Source organism: Schistocerca americana, unplaced genomic scaffold (genome assembly GCF_021461395.2).
Source record: "Schistocerca americana isolate TAMUIC-IGC-003095 unplaced genomic scaffold, iqSchAmer2.1 HiC_scaffold_1152, whole genome shotgun sequence".
NCBI classification, from domain to species: Eukaryota; Metazoa; Arthropoda; class Insecta; order Orthoptera; family Acrididae; genus Schistocerca; species Schistocerca americana.
The window spans coordinates 17,501-27,500 of NW_025725212.1; the positions used below are offsets into that span (position 1 = coordinate 17,501).

A 10,000-nucleotide genomic window follows, 5' to 3' on the forward strand; every position below is an offset into this window, starting at 1 on the left:
GTTTCCGCTGACAGAAGTTGTTGCGATGATGACACAGTTACGCATACATCGTCAGCATACGCAATGCATGGGATAGTGACAGACTGGACGCTAAGTCCGATCCCGCTATGCGCCAAGTTGTTCAGTAGCGGCTCCACTGCAATGGCGTACAAAATCATTGACAAAGGACATCCTTGGCGGACGGATTGCTCAATGGAAACTTCTTTTGTAAAATGGCCATTAATGAGAATCCGTGAAGAGGCGTTTGTAGTAAGTTTGCGAATTAATTCTATGAGATGAAGTCCAAAACCTAGTTTCTTCATGCTTTTAAAGAGGAAGTCATGACGTACACGGTCATAAGCCTTCTCAAAATCTAGAAAGATCAGAGCGCCCTGTCCTTTGGTTTCAGCATACGAACAGATGATGTCCCTCAAATCGCAGGCTGCTGAGATTGCACTTCGGCCTTGCACTGCACTGTACTGGTAACTGCCCAAAACCTTGTACATAACGGTTTGCATCCTTAGCTTAATCGATCTGGTGATGATTTTGAAGTCGGCATTCAGGAGTGTGATGGGTCGCATGTTTTCGACCTTCCTGCTGTTCCCTTTTTTCGGTAAGGGCAGGATGATACCTTCCGTAAATGCCTTGGGTATAACTTCCAGGTGCCAGAGTTCATTCGCGATCTCGAGGAGCGTCGGACCGAGGAGGTTCCAGTAACGCTGGTAAAACTCAGCGCTGAGACCGTCGGGTCCTGGTGACTTCCCTTTCTTTGCACTGTGGACCGCCAGTCGGATTTCGTCCTCTGTGAAAAGAGATTCCAGATTTGCAGTATCCTGTTGCGACAAGCGACAGCTCAAGGTCCTAAGAAAATCGTCGCACGAGTGTTCATCAACGGCTTGCTTCTTGTAGAGTTGACTATAATAGTCGTAGACGTGCGAGATGATGTCACGTTGCTTCGTGATGGCATTCTCAGCGTCATCAACAACGGCTTCAATCAACATGGCTTTACACCGTTTCGTCGTTCTCAGGATGTGGTACAGAGAGGCCCGTTCTTCGGCGGCAACGTCCTTGGGGTGGGCTCGCACGATGATGCCTTGCATTCGTTGGCGTTGTATCGCCGTGATTTTCGCTTTATATCGTTTGATCTTTATGTCGATATCGCCAGAAGGATTGTTAGCGCGACTGTACAGTTCTCTCAAACAGCGATAATAAAACTCAATAGTCTGTTTCTGCCAAAAGCTTTTTTGTCGGGCGTAGCTCATGAGGGTGAGGCGTAATTTAGGCTTAGCACACTGAGTCCACCACTGGAGAGCGCTATCGTAACGACGTCGTTGCCGCTGGAGCTGTTGCCACGTCATGTTCACTTCCTCTTCAAGTTGGGCATCCTGCAGAAGGCTGACATTCAATTTCCAGTAGCCTTTCCCGCGGTATATTTGCTGGCGGCGTAGGTTAAGGTAACACTGATACGCACAATGGTCGGAGATGTTGACAGGAGCTATGTCACAGTTCACAGCGTGTCGCTGGAGGGCCTCGGACACATAGATCCTATCCAACCGACTGGCAGAATGACTAGTTACGAAGGTGTACGCTACCCGTTCACCGTGCAGTTGTTGCCATGTATCGTGAAGACGCATGCCATGAATTAAATGTTCAAGTTCGATACATCTGTTCGTGTGAGGAGTTTGGTCTCTGTCGTTAAGCACACAATTGAAGTCACCACCGAGGATGAGATGTGCACGATAAGCGCTAAGAAGAATGGGAACCTCGTTTTTATAAAATGTTGAGCGATCTCTCTTATGAGTGCTACCTGAGGGAGCGTACACGTTAACAATCTGCACACCATTCACTCGAAGAGAAATGCCACGACCACTAGGCAGCCGCTGCACATCCGTAAATGGTATACCGTCGCGCAGAAGTATGGCAGTGCCTACAGCATCCTGGAGATTGATGTTATCAATGAGAACGTAACCGGGCACTTCTAAGACTGTGATTACCTCCTGTAGGAGGGCAATGTCAACGCTGGTACCATACAAGAAATCAGTTAGCGAACGGAGTTTCACCGCACTGTGAATTCTATTGACGGTAAGTGTGGTAACGTTGTAGGTTTGGCTATCGCACATGATGGTTCAGAGGACAATGAGCTCTGTGTTGGATCGTCCTTCTCGACGTCTTTGAATCAAACTCGTTGGGAACGTCTGGAGTACTCAGAGAGTGGAAATGTCGCAGCGCGATGGTCATGCGCGAGAGCAGCTACTGCTGCATCTCCTCGTCCTGCCGCCACCACGGCTCATTGCTGTCGGGGTGCTCTGCGGTGCGCGCGCCGCCCTGCCCGCCACCGCCGGCTGAGTCTGTCAATGTGGTCGCGTCCGCCTGACCAACACGCGGGGCTGCGATTGACGTCAGCGAGTTCCTGCGGGAGCGCTGCTGCAGCTGCTCGCTGCTCTGCTCGCTCTTCCTCTTAGCCGTTACGGTGCTCTGTTCCCTCTCAGCGCTCAGTAGTGCCTTCAGGTGTTTGGTCTGTTCACGAATGCGTTCTTGCCTCGCGGTGTCCTCGCAGCGCACGGAGCAAGAAGATTGAGGTTCAGTCTCGCTGCCACTTTCTGACATGTGTACGGGTCTCAAATCATCCGACTTTTCCTCTTTGCTACTATTCCCTTTGCTTCTCCTTCGGCGGCCTTTCTTCGTGTCTGCTGCAGTCTCTACCGATAGGGGCGGTTCAGGCAAACTGATCTGCACCCGCTCCTGTATCTCACACGGCTTAGTTTCAGAGGTGGCTGGCGCATCGTTCTTATCCAGCGGTAACTGCCCCGGTGAGGATGACGGTGCCGGATCGACGTCCGTCCTACCGCAAATGTCTTGGGCACTGCATTCCACCTGAACTGGCATCTCCGCCTCGCTAACACGTTCCGGCTGCCGAGGTGGTGGTACCGTCCCCGCGACTACCTCACTCAATAGCGGAACAAGCTTTTCACTACCGTCTGCAGGACGTTCCCGTGGAAGTTGAAATGGACGTCGACGTGTACAGTTCATCCGCAGATGTTCTGTTGAATGGCAGATCGAACAGGTAGGGGGTTGTCCAATGTAAGTTACCTGTGCACGACAGCCGCCAATGGTAACATACGAAGGTATATGCTTTTTTAAGTCCACACGTACACTTCGCACCCCGCTGTTAACTTGGTAGCGATATGCACTCGACCATTTTTCATTGGTAACCGACAAAACAACGCCGTACAGTGACAGAGAACGTGCTATCAGGTCATTAGGGCACTCAGGTGGCACATTAAATACCCTGACGGTTCTCACTCCGTATCCCGAAGGCACGATTTGGACATTGCTAATACTGCCATCATTGTGACGAAATGGTCTCACACCAGCATGCTCCTCAACGAATTTCTCATAAGTGTCACTCGAAATAAATTTGATAAATAACGAGTACTGCACAAAGTCCAACTGGAACGTGTCGACTATATCTTCCGGCAATTTCAGATCCTCAAAAATCCACTCATGGATTTCGAAAGCCGTCGGTCGCAAGGCAGCACGATCGAAAACACACTGAACGCTGTTCGCTCTGTTAATTGTCGACATCTTACTTACAACAGTGGTACAGAAACAAACGTTAACAGCGCTCGCACACGCTGCGCAGCTCGCCACCGCAGCACTGCTCGCGACGTAAACACTGGCCCGCGCTACCGCCCGTCACCGCGCGATGTGCACTGGCCGAGTGCCGGAGCACGACTGGGACTTGAACCCTGGACCCTTAGGTTAAAAGCCTAATGCTCTACCGACTGAGCTATCCGGGCTCACTTTACGTGAGCACCCCTCCCACTATGTATAGTGACACATTGCCTCATGTCCTTTACTGTTGGGTAATCGTTGCGTGGAGCTGTTACTATTTAAACGTCGTCTGACTGCTGTCTATAAACTCATTGCGCTAGGCTCGTAACAGACTATCGAAGAAAGCTGACACACGATGTAAAGTCAAATTGCAGCAGTTTGTACGTCTCATATGCTACAGCGGAGGAGCTACGTGTTTTGTCGACGCTCACTGGACAACTGTAAAATTCACAAGCGTCTCGAACGCAGGGCTTCCCATGTATTCGCTCATTTCACGGTTCCGTTGGAGATGTTCTTCACCTCTTGACACAAAAAAGAAACGCAGTCGGTAGGACTCGAACCTACGCTCCCAGAGGGAATCTGATTTCTAGTCAGACGCCTTAACCACTCGGCCACGACTGCCGGTCGCATAGCGGTGTCCCGACAAGTGCAACTGCTCCTTTACGTGCAATCTGACGGCAGAACGCGACATGGCCTCACTCGTTTCTGTAGTGCTTTCTTTGCCAGCACATTAGCCGTTACGACAGTGTATTAGTTTTCGCCTGGACGGGGGCTTGAACACGGAACCTTTGGTTGAAGGTCTAGCGCTCTACCGACTGAGCTATCCGCTCCCTCGGCCGAGCGTTGTAGTACATGCTGCATGGCGTGCGAGTGACTCGCGTGTCGTAATTGCTGGCTTATGGCTCCAATGGCGACTTCACCGACTTCCCACTGACGCACCGCTGACGCTAGTTTTGTGTCGTCTTAAACGATGGACATACTTACAAGCAGCTGCGAGATCTTAAGAAAAGAAACGCTGCACCACTGCTTTTGCCGCACTCGAATGAATCGAATTGCGACTCATAGGAAGAAATGAATGCTCGCTCTGTCCTACACTTTCAAGCACATCTGCGTACTCACGAACACGGCGACGGCGCGACAAAAGGACGGGGGCGCGTTCGTGGGCGTGCGACTGATTTCTGCAGTACTAGCGTCCGTGCGAGGTGAACCGATAGGCACAACAGACAGCGGCCGTCGCGAAACAGTATTCTTAAACATAAATTTCCGTCTTGTTGAGGATGGTGTCACTGGTTTGGATCCGCATTCACCCACGCAGGTCACATGTGTGTGAAAATTTCTGCTCGTTTTAATGCAAAATCGCACGCAGCCGGTAGGATTCGAACCTACGCTCCCAGAGGGAATCTGATTTCGAGTCAGACGCCTTAACCACTTTTTTTTTTTTTTTTTTTTTTTTTTTTTTTTCCTTTCGCGGGCAAGTGCTCTACCAACTTTTTTTTTTTTTTTTTCTGACATTATGAATAGAAACAACGCACGCTACCGCTTTTTTTTTTTTTTTTTTTTTTTTCCTTTATAGCACGACTCACGCGTTTGTTTTTTTTCTCGGGTAGCGCGTTTCCACAGCGCTTTTATTTTTATTTTCCTGGACCTCTTCCACTTCAGGCGTTGGCCCCTATCATCCATATCACCCCCAAACTCCTATCTAACCTAAAAAAAAAAAAAAAGAGAGAAATTCTGTTGCCACCGCCACTTTCACCCTAACTTAACCTACTTTTTTATTTATTTTTTCATTATTTTTTTTAAATAATATATAAAGGAACTGAATACATCTTCTTGCCGTGACAATCTGTCCAATACCCGTGGAACAGAAGAACACGAAATCAATCAAGCACTTCTGATGTGTTTTATGTTACGGCTTCTGGCAAAATTAGTTTTCCTGAGGCACTTTCACCTGCTGTACTATAAAAATAAATAAATAAATGCCAACTTAATTATAATGAAGCACAAGTAGTATCAACTCGCTGTAGTGTTGTGCACCAACCCACAAAAAAAAAAAAAAAAAAAAAAAAAAAAAAAAAAAAAAAAAAAATTACCGCTTCATTATGGCAAAGTGTGAAGTAAGAAATTTTGAAACAAAGCTTTGTATTTCCGACTCGTTTTAAGGTTGTGGTGCTCTTCCATTATATACTGTATGTACTCGTCTATACTCGCATGTGTATTCGTAACTGCAAAATATGCAAACTGGCCGATAATCCAAACATAGCTATTGTGCTTTGTTGCAGGAAAGAAATGCCAGTCTGGTTGAAGGACATCTTTAAGTGTTATAGCGGAGTCTGTGGTTCTAGTAATTATTGCGAGTTTTTTTCTAGTCCAGTTCCATATGTGGTATTGGTCGCGGCAGATGAGAATGTGTGCCAAGGTATCTACAGTATGGCAATGATCGCAGTACGGACTCTGCTTCATTTTGATATTGTGCAACTTTTCACCTGTGGGGACCTTCTCGTTCACAATGTCATACCACGTGGACACTACTTTGGAGTGGAGGATGGGATTGTTAATGTTTTTCCAGACGTTACTCCAGTTGACCGCTGGATATTTCGCTTCAATTGGGTTTTGCCTATGGTGTCTCGTGAGGTGGTAATAGGTCCTTCTGGTGTTAAGCAGCTGTGAAGTGTCTTGAATATAGCTCATTTCCAGGTAATAAGTCCGGACGTGATCGAGTTGAGCGCTGATGCGACCAACATCGACTGGGGCCTTTTTGCTCGTTGGGGCTAACCTGTTGAATAACGTTTTCGTAATTGTCGGGTGGGGTGACTGCAGTATTTTGCGGATTCGGTCCATATATACGGCAGTGCATTGGTTCTTGATGTCTTTGACGCCCAAACCACCAGCGGCGCGGGTTAACACTATGGTTGGCATAGCGACTTTAAAGATGTTTCCGCTCCATATGAACCAATACGCTGCAGCTAAAAGCTTTTGCGCTGTATCCTTGGGTACTGGTAACACTGCTGCGATGTGATATATTTTGCTTAGCGCATAGCTGTTGATCAATAGAGCTCTCTGTATCCGATTGAGCGTTCTAGTTTTGTGTTCACGGAGAGTAGCCCTGAATATATGCAGTTTATGGTCCCAGTTGGCTACTGTCATCTCCCTTGGGTTGGCCATTAGAATCATACCTAAGTGGTTCGTCTTCTCTGTTCTTTGTAGCCATGTTCTTGGAATGGACTCCATATGGGGTCCAACAGGTAAAATTTTCGATTTTTGTTCATTGAGTTTGGCTCCGGAAGAAGTGGCGTAAGCGTGGATTATTTGTTGAACGACTTCCATTTCTGAGTGCGTGTTAACTACTACACTGACGTCATCAGCATAAGCGTGACACACGGTTTTTGTACCCAACACCTGTAGACCTTGTAACCTGTGATGCAGGTTGAACAGTAACGGTTCTACGGCGATTGCGTATAGTGCCATAGAAAGGGGGCAGCCTTGTCTCACTGATTGCTTGATCGGGACTGGTGAACTTAGCTGACCATTAATTTTGATTCGAGAGGAAGTGCCGACTATACATTTGCGTATGATCTGAATAAAATGAGCACTGAATCCCATCCGTTGCATTACAGTTAGTAGAAAGTGGTGGTTGATGCGGTCAAAAGCCTTATCGAAGTCTAAAAACATGAGACCAACATTGCATTTGCATAGCCACGACAAATGTATTATGTCTCTATATTCACATAGTGCATTCGACATTGATCTCCCTGGGACAGCACTCATTTGATAAGGGCCAAGTACTTTCGGCAGTACCGTCTTCAGTCTACAGTTTATGAGTCGGGTGAAGATTTTATAGTCGGAATTGAGGAGTGTTAGTGGTCGAAAATCCTTCAGCGTAGCGCTACGTGGTTTTTTGGGGATCAGTACAATCATTCCTTCGGTAAACTGAGATGGCATCTGCACGTCTCCCAATAATTCATTGCATATTTTGGTGAATTCCGGTCCTATGATGTGCCAAAAACGAGCATAAAATTCTATGGGTAGGCCATCTAAACCAGCAGATTTCTTTGTAGGCGAGTCTTTGATTATGGCACATACTTCTTCCTCAGTTATGTGGGCTACAAGGTCGGCGTTGTCAGTCGGATGGACCGTGGATTGAATGTTGGATAAAAGCGGCTCACTTGCCGTCGCGTCAGTCGCCGATGCGGAGTAAAAATCTGTATAATGTTGCACCACGTAGTTTTTAACTGTGACCTGTTGATCGTATTCGTTCCCCTGTTCATCACTGAGAGTGTGGATTAACTTTTGTTTACCTCTCTTGGCTTCCCGTATCACGTGATATACGGACGTATTCTCCTGCGTCAGTTCAATCGGAGGACGCGATCGAACTTTTTTCCCCTCTAGTGATTGTCGTACCAACGCCGTTATTCTTGCTTTGGTGCGTTTTATTCTAGAGCTGTTTGCTACTAATCCCATGGGGTCATCATATAGTTCGCGGAGGCAAAGAAAGTGATACTCCAAGGTGCGTTTTCGCCAGTACGCTTTCATGCGACCATATCGTGCGATGCATTTTTTTATCTGCGGTTTCGCAGACTGTAGCCACCACATGATGCGTGTAGGATATCTGGATTGCATCCGAAGACAACGCTGCCATGTAGCATGGACCTCCTGTTTCAGTACTGCGTCCTCCAAAAGTGACACGTTTAGCTGCCATACGCCCCTTCCCAGGAATGTTTTTTGTTTAGTATGCTTCGCGGTTATATGAAATGCGCAGTGATCCGAGAAGTTAAGAGGCCAAATTTCACAGTCAGTTACATTATAGATAAAACCTTTCGTTACATACAGCCTGTCTAGTCTGCTTGCCGAAGTACTGGATACGTACGTGTATCCTCGGGTGTGCGGGCGAAGGTGGCACCAAGCATCTATCATATCTAGCCCGTTAATTAACAGCAACAGCTCCTCACAAAAGTTGAAGTTCGGGATTTGATCTTCTGGACGCAATACGCAGTTAAAATCTCCACCCAAAATTATGTGCAGTCGAGGATCCGTTATTAATGGGACAATTTCGTCCCGGAACAGGTTGCCCCTTGCTCGTTTTCCGCTGGATCCAGAGGGAGCATATATATTAACAAGAAGCAGATCATATATTTGTGCAGTTATGCCTCGTCCAGATTCAAGTATTGCTTTTGCTGTACATGGTATGCCGTGTTTGAACAGTATTCCTGTTCCACATACATTGCCTATGTTTAAGATCGCCTCATATCCGTACACATCCGCTATTTTGGTTGTAACTACCTCTTGTAACATCGCTATGTCAATGTCGGCGGCATGTAAGTAGTCCTTCACAGATTGCAACTTTACGTCCGAAACTATTCTGTTCACATTGAGCGTGGCAATTTTATACGCCTGCGTCATTCGGTAGTCCAACTAAGCGCATTCAGTGTCGTCAGACCATGCTGTCCCCGTATCAGTTCCGCAGCGGTCAACAGTGTCCATTGGTTCTTCAATTGGAGGGGCGAGGTTCATCTGTACGTCCTCATTCGGGTTGGGGATGTCTGGTTTTCCGATGTCTGCCACGCCTTGCTTTCCGCTTCGATCTGTTTTAAGAATTTTTTTGGTACGGGAGAGTTTTGTCTCCAGTTCTTGAATCTCTTCAGGGCTCTGTTTGCGTGTTTGCCGTTTAGGTTTCACCGGCTGCTGTCTGATGTTGTCTTCCTCAGCATTCTTCAAATCTTCTAAGCGGGTGGTGTTTCGAGCTAAATTGTCGACCGTGCTCTTGGTGGATGATGGTGTCAATAGAGAAATCGGTTCACTATGAGGTTGCTCATTCCGGGATGGTTCTTGCATGTCATTCGCAACAGCGGAGGAATCGGATAATTTGCTGTGGCTCCCAATATCTTTCGGTGGCTGTTGTGTTGAAACCGTTACAGCTGTCACGATTTCCTTAGGTGCGGGTGGTCTAGCTTCTGTTGTGTCAGTGGTGGCAATCTGGGCTTCTTCTCGGGTTGTAAGGTCCTCCGAATTCACATCAGGGCTTGGGGTCAGGACTTTGCCGCGGGCAGCCGTAGCGTAAGTCGCTGGCAGCGCAGTCATAGCCGGCGGTCGCGGCGCCTCGCCAGCCGGCAGCTGCGCCACTCGCCGCTGTAAACACTCCGCGCGGACGTGGCCGGGAGAGTTGCACGCCGCGCACGTCCTCGGCTGGCCGTCGTATATAACGATACCTCGGTATCCACAGACGCTGATGTATGACGGTACATGTTTGTGCAAATCGACCTTTAATTGCCTCACTCCGTTGAGAACTTGGAATTTGCGCGCGTTGGACCACCGTTCGGCAACATTGCTGAGAACTTTACCGTACGGCGCTATCACTGCGTTTATTTGTTCCGCCGGTACTTCGAATGGTAGTTCGAATATCCTGATAGTT

The 10,000-nt window shown here is 47.7% G+C and overlaps 2 non-coding genes across 2 annotated transcripts; both read right to left on the minus strand.

The window, feature by feature from the left end:
* Window positions 1-3,701: 3,701 nt before the first annotated feature.
* Window positions 3,702-3,779, minus strand: Trnak-uuu. Its single transcript has one exon. It is a non-coding gene; the product is annotated as a tRNA-Lys (tRNA).
* A 354-nt stretch (window positions 3,780-4,133) lies between these two features.
* On the minus strand, window positions 4,134-4,215 carry Trnas-aga. The gene has a single exon. It is a non-coding gene; the product is annotated as a tRNA-Ser (tRNA).
* Window positions 4,216-10,000: the final 5,785 nt, after the last annotated feature.